Below are 10,535 nucleotides of genomic sequence, written 5' to 3' on the forward strand. Positions count from 1 at the left end.
ATCTGGAGTATATGGAGCACTCACTAAATCCAGATGGCTGTCTTACCTCCCAGAACTTTCAGTGAAATACCTAGCTACACCTTCTGTTGTTTGCTTTAAACAGGACTACAGTCTCAGGCTAGGGAACTGTTTGCTTACCATTGAGATGCCACTTCAATTTACAGTGTCATCCACTGAATCTCCTCTGGCATTGGCAACAAGCCTGAAGCATGAGAGTGAGCCATTATGGGGGATCCATTTTTGATATTGTACAAAGGGGCTGCTTAGAAGTATGAGGAGCCTCAGAAGAGTTTGATCTAAAGTGGACCTCTGGATTCGCTAAGAGATCCTAACAGGTAAGAAGAAAAAAGCCAACAGAATGGATTGCATTCACTCAGGTCTAGGGAGTTGCAGGTGAGAACAGCTGCGGGTACAAAAGTGCCCCTCAGAAAAAGCTATAAAGTAATTTTCAGACCCAGGCTCCCTCAAACCATTTTATAATAATATCAGCCAGATAACCCCAACTACCCCTTACAGTTTGGACCCTGGTAGGGTCAGCTGAGGGAGAGAGGATGGAATTAGGAAAGAAGTACTTGCCTTCCATCTCTGCTGTAAGTGGTCATGTAGCCTGGCCTAGCTGATTAACTTCTGGTGTTTTTATAGTTATATGGGGCTGGTATTCTGTTTCAGTGCTTTGTGAGTTAAAGCTACTCTATGGACTTTTTATTACTTGAGAGTAAAGTGTTGCAACCTGGGTTGGGAGAAAAATAAAATATTTAGAAGGTAGTAGTAGACGATGTTGCTTTCTGGTAATATCCTGTGAGTCAAAAATAGTGGTTGTGTATATTAACAGTTTTGCTTCAACACTTTTTGGTGATATAATTCCACTCATGATTTTTCAAAATCTGAAATGTTTGTGTAATTTATCACAATCATATGGGGTATGTGTGTAAATATCACCTTTAAATTTTTTAATGAAACTATCAGGGTATTTAATATGATTTTTGATAGCACTATATTATGGCTTAATATTCTTCCTCAGAATTCCAATGAAATATAGTCAAAATTATCGAATAATTATCAAAATTAAACAGTACCAAAAGAGCTAACCCAGGGATTTATTAGAATTATCTATACTATTGCTATGTTACTAATAGAGACAAGAGAAACCCTTCTCTTACACATTTATGAGGATGTACACTGCTTTTTTTAAAAAGAAAAAAAATTCTTTAGAGTGATCTCTCTTTATCAGGTTGATAAGAAGAGGTTTTTTATTTGTAGGTGCCTCCCAAAGCTCCTGCGATGACTAGGCCTCTGGGATCTCTGCTTTGTGGCAGAGGAAAAAAAATGCCCTTTATTGTCTGGGGAGGTGTATTTCTTTTCTGTGTCCAGGTAGCTTTGATCTGTGGGTTCTTCCCCTGTAGAAGAATGTGGAGGGTGATAGGGAACCAAGCCTCTGAAGAGCTCCTGAAATCTTGGTACTGCCTCAGCAGCTTAAAGCAGTTCTGGGCCTGCTGCTAGCTCTTGGATGGTGCGGGGAGGTGCACTCTGGCTGGGTGGTGAAGGCGGCCAGGCTTTGTGACTCACCTGTCTGCCTGGCAATGGTGATTGCTAAAACACAGCTGCCACCTTTCTGTATTTTGTCTCTGCCCTGTTTTCTTATTCACTGGGCTCTGCTGCGTGAAATTTGTTCATTACCCAGGCAGGACTCCTTGGGGGGTCTGGGCGGGGGTGGGGGGGTGCTTCAAAGAGTGTAACCCACCACCTAATTCCTTCCTCCCCTGCATTCTGCAGGGAATTTTGGGCTACATCTGCAGCATCGGTCTCCAGCGCAGGTCTCTGCTCCTCTCTCCTGTCTTACTCGCCCTATTTGTCCTGATGCTGTAATGCGCAGATCTCTCAGATGTATTTGTGTGCTAAGCTGGGTGTTTGCTTTGACTGTAGCTGTTCAATGTGTTGTAATTTCAAGGGAAGAGATTAAGGGGGGTTCTTCACTGTGTTATGTCTCTGATGTCACTCCCTGGTAATTCTTAATTTTTTGAAGAAACTTCATACTGTTTTTATCACTACATGAACCTAAAGGTTTAGACAGACATTTTGATATCTGCTGTGATGGCTATCATCAATGTTTGGATGTCTTACCATTGTTATAGTGCCATAAAATATATATAATTTTAAATGCTGATTCATAGATCTTATGGAGAAATAAGATTTGCCTAAGGCTTTTCACCTTTCTGTTGATTGATTGAATCTTTTATTTATTTCTCGGAAACAGTCTTATTAGAGAAAAGTTTCAAGTTTTAATACACGGAACATTTTTTCCCTGAGCCATTTGAGAGTAATTACTGACATGTCAATCATCCCTGATTCCTTCATTCCCTACAAGTCAGTACATTCCACTTTGTTACCATACCACCTTCACAATCAGAAAATTAACACAAATGCATTCTATTATTTGTTGCTCATATTCTTTTTAACTTTTGCCTCTTGTCTGTAAAATCTTTTACAGTAAGAAGATCCTGTTGAGATCCATGGATTCTATTTAGTTGTCATGTCTCTATATCCTGAGTCTGGAAGAGTTTGTCAGTCCTTCCCTGACCTTCATGACTCTGTTGAGTAATTTCTAGTCATGTTGAACATCCTCTAATGTAACTTTTTCTGATGTTTCCTTATGATGAGATTCAGATCATATGTTCTTAGCAAGTGTATCACAAGTGGTCCCATACTCTTATTACATCCTGTGACGTGACCTACAATTTTGATGTGTGCGGTTATTGATGGTATAACGTTGATCACTGAAGGCCATATCAGTCGGGTTTCTCCTCTGTAATGTGACCTTTTCACGAAACAATTAGTGTTTTATGGGGAAGTATTTTGAGATTTATAATATCTGTTTCCTCATCAAAAGTTTAATTCATTTACCAATATGGATTCATGGTTTATTTTCTCCAATGGATCATAATTTGTTATTATCATTTACAAATATTTATTTTTCTTTTAGAAATATTCTTTTAAAAATTATTTTAGAAATTTGTTAAATGTGTACTTTGAAACCTATGTTTTCATTATTAAATAATTTATTAATTAAATTTAATTAATAAATTTAATTAAAACAAATCTAGTTTATAGGAGAAAAAATAGAAGTATTCAGACTTATAGAAAAGTTGCCAGAAGACTACAGTGAATTTCTGGGTACCATTTCACAAATGTTAGCATTTTACTATATATGCTTTACGCTTTCTCCCTTCTCCTCCTTTCTAGATAAATATCAATGTGAGTGTACAATATATGAAATATATATCATTTGTAAGTTGCAGACATGATAACTTTTTACTCCTAAATACTTTAGTGTATATTTCCTAAGAAAAATAAATCATCTTACATAAGTAGTATAATTATCACAATCAAAATGAAAATTAATTCAATGTTAATATTTCATCTATGAACCTTAATTCAGAATTTTTCAATTGTCTGGTATCCACTATAGGGAAAGAAACACCAAGATGATCTGTTGGGTCCAATTGTCCTGTTTCTTTGGTCTCCTTTAACCCGAGACATTTTCTTGTGTCTTCTTTTGCTTTTCATGACATTTACATTTTGAAGAGTATAGGCCAGTTATTTTGTAGACTTTCTCTCAGTTTAGGTTTGTATGGTATTTTCTCATAAGTAGCTTTAGCTTATTGAGCAGAAGGGTCACAACAGTGATGCTGAGTTCTTCCCAGTGCAGCAGATCTGGAGGCCCGTGCCTGGTTCCGTTACTGGTTCTGTTGACACTGATCATGTGGTTAAGGAGTGTCTGCTCCACCTGTCTCCACAAATAGCTTGTTTATCTCACTATTTGCTCACACAACTATTTGGCAAAATGGTTCACAGACCTTGTGTCCTGACAGGGTACAGGTCCTGGACCCATCTAACATGAAAGGATAGAATGTATGACAGAATCTCCAATTTTCTTTACTCATTAAAATTAAATAGAACGATAAATAAAACTAGCGCAAGATAACTTATTCAAAGGTATGGGCAAAAGTACAGGAAATAGTGATGATATTTTCACTTACTCTTCCAGCTGGGAGGTGGAAAGTTTCTTCTGCTGTACAGTTTTTAAGCAGCTAGATCACAGAAACATTAAAATGTGAAGAAAAAAAAAGTCCTGGGTTTTCTTGGGAAATTGAAACTTCCCTGTTGAAACAACATGTCCAATTGTCAAGGAAGTGCCTGCACATTAACAATATTGTAAAGGAAGAATGAGGAGGCTTATTTGGTTTCAGATCACTGAGGAAAAGGATTGTTGAAGGCGGGCCTGATTTTCACAATGATTCTTTAATATATACAAAAAAATGAGATAAAATTTTCATTTTATTTCTCCATGACCATAAGATGGCATCAATTTTCCAGTTTTAAAAGTTTGGCACAGGGCTGTTTTTTTGAAGTTTTATACTTTTTCGAGATTACAGCTTTTGGATCAGGTTTGGTTTATGAGCTTACGTCAAACATGGAGTTATGCTCTTTAGAGCTAGGATCACTGCAATGAATAAGAACCCACAGGTGGAATCAGATTTGTGATTTGCATTGGTTGTGCCAAGACTTCTATGTGGGGGAAATGACTCGAAAGAATAAGGTGAATACCGCAGTAATTTTGCTCACAAACGTTCACTTACTGAGTAAGTGTCAAACTCAAAGCCAAACATTTACTCATAATCTCATCAATTTCATTTTTCATGATAAGGAAAGAGCAAGATGACTCCAATTATTCCCAAGCTAGGCACTGAAATCGATAAAGACTAGAAACCTAGCTGCATTCTGAAAATATGGTCATATGTGTTTGTTACCAGATTTCTAATGCATTTATGAGTTTGGATGGCCAAGACCTATAATCAAAGCAGATTGCATCTAATTGCTCCTTTGCTGGTTATTCCAGTTACCCTATAAATGGAATCTGGTTTCTCAAAATGACTACAAAATTGAATTGGGCTAAACATTCTAAGCTATTTTCTGTGATGATAGTTTTAAAGCAATTTGAAATTGTGAAATTCTTCCATGTCAGTTTTATAGCTCTGAGACTGACCCTTGCCAGGTGAGTTTGGGACAAGGCCTGGAAATGATGAGATAGCATCAGATTATAATTTTTTTCCTGCATTAGTTTCCACGTGTTAGAACATTGCTGAAGAACTTAAGACAAAGATGAAATTTATTTCTCATTCAACTGAATAATCCACAGGTGGCCTGGCTTCCAGGACAGTTGGATTCTGGCCCTTCATTCTGTTCTCCTCCCAGTGCAATAGGCCTCTACATTTATCATTCCCAGCTTAGATATTTCCTTTCCTCAGCAGCTAATTTCTTCACTTATTTTTGGATCCCATCTTCCTATTTTTCCAGTATTTTTCAGTATTAATAACTTACTAGTTTGTAACTTCAGTCTCTACTTCACACTGAATCCTCTCTTTAGATTTTAAATATGTTAAAAGATTCTCCCATTAAAAATATCTGTACTTGGCTCTCACATACTGCTCCAGTTCTCCTACTATATCTCTGCTTCACCTCCAAATTCCTTCAAGAATTCTTTGGATTCACAGCACCCATGTTTCCAAATATAGTGGAAAATATCAATCAGATGCTAAAGCTCAAAGATAGCTGAAAGCTTGAAGAGAAAGCACATGATATACAACCACATCATAGATTGCTGAAAACCAATAAAAAAATCTCGAAAGTAGCTAAAAAAATAAAGCAGATTCAATAGAGAAGAATAATATAACAGAAGCATTGCATTAAGAAGGCAATGGAATGACATTTTTAAAGTGTTGAAAGAAAATAACGCTCCCAACCTAGAATTCTATGTCCAGTTAAAGTATTCTTTAAAAAGAAAGCAAAAATAAAGACATTATTTGATCCATTGTCAAAGAAGAAATCAAAAGGGAAATGGGAACTTATTTTGAAATGAATGATAATGAACACCCATCATATAAAAATTTGTGCATACAGTGAAAACTATTTCGAAGGAAATTTATGTCATTAAAAACTTACTTTGAAAAGAATAAAAGTTTAAATCAATGACAATCTACCATGCTAAAAAGTGTGAAAATGAAGAGAAAAAAAATTAAAGTACAAAATAAGAAGACATAAAGTGTAGAAGTCAATGAAATAGCAGATAGAGAAATAATAGAGAAAATTAATACAGGTGAATTTGGGTCTTGGAAAAATATAGTAAAATCGATCATTCCTTGACCAAGAAATAAAAAGGATGTAATACAAACAACCAATATCAAGAATTACACAGGAAGCATACTAGAGGCTTTAAAATAATGATAAAAAAATAATCAATTGACCAATTAGATAAACTGTTAAATTCCTTGTAAGACAAAACATACCAACCTGACCCAAGAAGAAACAAAACATCTGAGTGGACTTATAGTTCTTAAAGAAAGTGAATTTAAAATAAAAAACCTTTTCAGAAAAACCATGCCCAGATGACTTCACTGGTAAATTCTATCAAATATTTAAAGGAAAAATGAAGAAACGGTATTAACCATACATCATATATTTCAGAATACAGAAGAGGATTATTTACCAGTTTATTTCTTAAGGCAGCATAATTCATATCAAAACCTGAGAAAGACATTACGAGGAAAGTGAATTTCAGACCAGTATCCCTTGTGATCATAGGAAAAAATATCATTGATAAGATGTTAACAAAGAGCAATATCTGAAAATATAAATAAGGTGTGACCAAATGTGAATCATCCTAGGAATGCAAGGTTGGTGTCATAATAAAAGTCATTTAACATAAATTTCCACATTCAGATTAAAATAGGAAAATGACATGATAATCTTAAGAGATAGGCAAAAATTAAATGACAAAATTCAATACCCATTCTTTATATAACATCTCAGATAACTAGAAGTAGAAAGACGCTTCCTCAACCTGATCAAAACAGCTATGAAATACCTCCAGGTGATTACTATACTTGATGAGATGTTGAGCATCTTTCCATGTTTGTTGGCCATTTGTATGTCTTCTTGAGAGAAGTGTCTGTTCAGGTCCTCTCCCCATTTAACAATTGGATTGTTTGTTTTTTTGTTGTTACTGAGTCATATGAATTCTTTGTATGTTTTGAATATTAGGCCCTTATTGGAGGTGTTGCTTGTAAATATCTTCTCCCATTTGGATGGCTGTCTCTTTACTTTGTTGGCAGTTTCTTTTGCTGTGCAGAAGCTTTTTAGTTTAATGTAGTCCCATTCATTCATTTTTGCTTTTACTTTCCTTCCCTTTGAGGTCAAATTCATAAAAATCCTCTTTAAGTCCACGGTTTCTAAGTTTAGTCCCTATGTTTTCTTCTATGCAATTAATTGTTTCAGGTCTTATATTCAAGACCTTAATCCATTTTGAATTAATTTTGGTGTGTGGTAATAGACAACAGTCTCATTTCATTCTTTTACAGATGGCTTTCCAGTTTTCCCAGCATCATTTATTGAAGAGGCTTTCCTTTCTCCACTGTATGTTTTGGCTATTTTGTCAAAAATTATTTGCCTATATAATTGGGGGTTTACTTATGGACTCACAATTCTGGTCTGTGTGTCTGTTTTTCTGCCACTGCCATGCTGTTTTGATTATTGTCTCTTTGTAGTTTAATTTGAAGTCAGGCAGAGTGATGACTCTAGCCTCATTCTTTTTTTCTCAGGATGGCTTTGGTGATTTGGGGTCTTTTGTGATTCTATACAAATCTGATGATTTTTTGTTCTATTTCTTTAAAAAATGCCAATGGTATTTTGATGAGAATTGCATTAAATCTGTATAGTGCTTTAGGTAATAAAATCATTTTAACTATGTTGATTCTTCCAACCCAAGGACACAGAATATCTTTCCATTTCTTTGTGTCTTCTTAAATTTCCTTTAATAGAGTCTTGTAGTTTTCATTGCATAGGTCCTTCATGTGTTTTGTTAGATTTATTCCTAGGTATTTTATTCTTTTTGTTTCAATTGCAAAAGGAATTATTTTATTCATTTCTTTCACTGACAAATCATTATTAGAATATAGGAATGCTAAAGATTTTTGAACATTGATTTTGTATCTAGAAACTTTATTTGCTTATTGTTTTCACTAGTGTTCTTGTGGAGTCTTTAGGGTTTTCTATATAGAAAATCATGTCATCTGCAAATAGTGACAGTTTGACTTCATTTCCTATTTGGATGCTTTTAATATTTTTCTATTGCCTGATTGCACTCTCTGGGACCTCCAGTGTTGTATTGAATAACAGTGATGATAGTGGACAGCCTTGTCTTGTTCCTGCTCTTAGAGGAAAGGATTTTAGTTTTTCACCATTAAGTATAATATTGGTTGAGGGTTTGTCATATATGGCCTTTATTATGTTGAGGTACTTTCCTTCTATACTTATTTTATTAAGTGTTTTGATCATAAATGGATGCTGTATCTTGTCGAAGGTTTTTTTGATATGATCACATGATTCTTAGTCTTTATTTTGTTTATGTGGGGTATCACAATCAATTTGTGTTTGTTGAACCATCCCTGTGCCCCTGGGATGAAGCTCACTTGATCATGGTATATAATCCTTTTGTTGTTGTTGTTTACTTTTAACCTTTTATTGTGAGGTCAGTCCAATCACTTTAAAAATTGGTATTAAGAATATAAAACAAATAAAAAAGAATAATGTTCTGATAAAGTGTGTTTTGACCTCCCTGCAGCCACCAAAATACCCGATAGTGGTGTACTAGAGCTAGCTCATACTGGCTCATGAGACCGAGTTGTATACATCTCTTTCTAACTTCCCATTAAGCAACATTACTGTGGTAGATTGTGACTAGTTGAAGTAGGAGTATTTATACCACAGAAACTAGTAAAGGCTACAACTCATTTAATATGTTGTTATATTCAATTTGCTAGTATCTTATTTAGGATTTTTGCATCTGTGTTCATGAGAGATATTGGTCTTTCTTTTTTGAGTTATCTTTACCAGGTTTTGTTACCAGGGTGATGGTGGCTCATGAAATCAGTTAGGAAGTATTGCCTCCCCTTCGATTTTTTGAAAGATTTTGAGATGAATAGGTAATAAATGTGAATATTTTGTAGAATTCACTGGTGAAGCCATCTGGTCCTGGACTTTTATTTTTTGGAAGGCTTTTGATGATCGTTTCAATTTCCATACTGCTAATTGGTCTATTTATATTTTGCAGTTCTTCATGATTCAGTTTAGGAAGGTTGCATATTTCTAAGAACTTGTCCATTTCTTCTAGATTCTTAAATTTGGTGCTATATAATTTTTTCATAGTATTCTTGAATGATCTTTTGTATTTCTGCAATATCTGTCATAACTTCTCCTCTTTCATCCTTGATTACGTTTATTTATGTCTTTTCTCTTTTTTCTTTAGTGAGTCTGGCCAAGGGTTTGCCAATTTTATCAGTCTTCTCAAAGAACCAGCTCTTTGTTGCATTTATTTTTTTTTTCTATTGTTTTTTGTTGTTGTTATTGTTGTTCTCATTCATTTAATTCTGCTCTAATTTTGATTATTTCCTTTTTTCTTCTGATTTTGGGCTTCATTTGTTCTATTTTTCTAGTTTTTTTTTTTTTCCAATGTTGTGTTAGGTTGTTTATTTGGGGTCGTTCTTGTTTTTTGAGATAGACCTGTAAGGACATGAACTTTCCTGTTATTATCACTTTTGCCATGTCCCAAATGTTTTGATATGTTGTAATTTCATTCTCATTCGTTTCTATGTATCTCTTGATCTCCCTTTTTACTTCTCTGACTTAATCATTCTTCAGTAGCATTTTGTTTAATCTCCATGCATTTGCGGTTCTTTTTACAGTTTCAAAGCATTATGATCAGAGAATATGGTTGGTATGATTTCAACTCTCTTATATTTGTTGAGGCTATCTCTGAGTCCCAGTATGTGGTCAATCTTTGAGAATGTTCCTAATGGACTAGAGAAGAATGTATAAACAGCTGTTTTAGGTTGAAAGGCTCTGGAAATGTTGATGTTGTCTAGTTGGTCTAATGAGTCATTTAAAGATGTTATTTCCTTATTGATTTTCTGCTTAGATGATCTGTCCATATGTGACAGTGGAGCATTTAGGTCTCCTACTACGATAGTGTTTTGGTCTGTTTCTCCCTTTAGTTCTGTTAGTAATTGCTTTACATATTTCGGGGCTCCCTGATTGGGAGCATAGATATTAATAAGTGTTGTATCTTCTTGAGGTATGGTTCTTTTTATTATTATGAAGTGTCCCTCAGTATCTCTCTTTACTTTTTTTATATTGAAGTCTGTTTCGTCCAATGTAAGTACAGCTACATCGCTTTTCTCTGAATGCCATTTGCTTGGATTACCATTTTCCATGCTTTCATTTTGAGTCTATATTTGTCTTTGGAACTGAGATGTGTCTTTTGAAGGCAGCATATGGTTGGGTTTTTTATCTTTCATTTTCTAGTAGCCCAATGTTTCTATTGTTTCCTTGTCCTTGCATTTCTGCTTGTTATTTTAATTCGGTGAGGTTTTATGGATTTTCCCTCTGGTTCTTCTTGTTTTATATTATGTATCTCAGTTCCA

Source organism: Pteropus medius, unplaced genomic scaffold (genome assembly GCF_902729225.1).
Source record: "Pteropus medius unplaced genomic scaffold, Ma_sr-lr_union100, whole genome shotgun sequence".
In the NCBI taxonomy this organism is placed as follows: domain Eukaryota; kingdom Metazoa; phylum Chordata; class Mammalia; order Chiroptera; family Pteropodidae; genus Pteropus; species Pteropus medius.